The 1,430-nt window shown below is 41.1% G+C and overlaps 1 pseudogene; it reads left to right on the forward strand.

Moving 5' to 3' along the window:
• The first annotated feature begins 466 nt into the window (after window positions 1-466).
• LOC125341728 lies at window positions 467-567 on the forward strand (annotated as a pseudogene).
• Window positions 568-1,430: the final 863 nt, after the last annotated feature.

The raw sequence follows: 1,430 nt of genomic DNA on the forward strand, positions 1-1,430 counted from the left end.
TTGAATAGGCCACTGATGATTGCCTGGATGCATCATACAAAATAAAACCCATGCTTCATCCATGGAACATTCATGCACTGAGCTTTCTATGTGCGATATCACTGGGGATGCATTTTGTCTACATTGCCTTTAACTACTGGGCTGGTGAAATTCTTTCTGAGGGTTTTCTTGGAGAGAGGGCTCACCTAGGGAAGAGTACATGATTTCAGCCATATCTAGAATGCACTAGTCACCTCCACCAATATGGCCAGGGTCTTTGTCTTCCTTTAGCACCAGCCAAGACACTGCCAGGCATGTTTAGATCATACTGTATAGAAGGGCCTCTGACAGGTGAAGAATGAGGATACAAATATTCAGACTCCAAACAGATTTACATTCAGTTCTCTGGTATCTTCTTTTCCTTCTCCCTGTCAACCATCCAAGTGGAATAAAAGAATGAAATGACCTCTTGTTATTGAAAACCATGGTGTTTTGAGAAAAGGAGAGAAGGTTAGCACTCCCTTTGACAAGGATAGAAGAGGCCTAAGGTATTGCCACCTACTTAGTAGCATCTAAACCCTCATTTGTTTTTTTTTTTATTTTTTAAAATCAACTCTACGATAACAATAAAAAGAAAGAAAGAAAACCATAGCGCTGGGAATATGGCCTAGTGGCAAGAGAGCTTGCCTCATATACATGAAGCCCTGTGTTTGATTCCCCAGCACCACATACATAGAAAAAGGCCAGAAGTGGCACTGTGGCTCTAGTGGTAGAGTGCTAGCCTTGAGCAAAAGGAAGCCAGGGACAGCGCTCAGGCCCTGAGTTCAGTGCCCAGGACAGGCAGAAAGAAAGAAAGAAAGAAAGAAAGAAAGAAAGAAAGAAAGAAAGAAAGAAAGAAAGAAAGAAAGAAAGAAAGAGAAAGAAAGAAAGAAAGAAAGGAAGAAAGAAAGAAAGAAAGAAAGAAAGAAAGAAAACCATGGAGATGGAGCTCAAACTAAAACCAACATGGTACCTGAGTGCAGTGACTTCTTTTTGGTGCCAGCCCCATCCTTATTTGGGAGTGTCTGTGAATGAGCTCATCTTATACTGAAACTGACTCTGTCTTCACTCATTATTCTGATTAAGCCCAGTTTAATCAGAAGGCTTCTCTTATTTTTGAGAATGTGCCTTGGTTTCAACATTCTGTTGGATCTGAACCATTTCATATGAAGTTAGCCTAGCAATCATTCTCCTAAGGTCTGGAGTAACAGTGAAAGCTTGTTTGTTCATATCAGGGGAACCAGAACTGAAAGAATGAAAACAACTTGACTGAGGTCAAATGTCCAATCAGAGGCCAGCACAAAACTCAGCTGGTCCTTTCAGACTACTCTTCCCCATGGCTTTCATTCTCTTCTTCATGGATCTTCTGTGTTATGATGAGATCCATCTTGGAATTCCACAGTTACAGTGAC

This window comes from Perognathus longimembris, chromosome 1 (genome assembly GCF_023159225.1).
Source record: "Perognathus longimembris pacificus isolate PPM17 chromosome 1, ASM2315922v1, whole genome shotgun sequence".
NCBI lineage: Eukaryota > Metazoa > Chordata > Mammalia > Rodentia > Heteromyidae > Perognathus > Perognathus longimembris.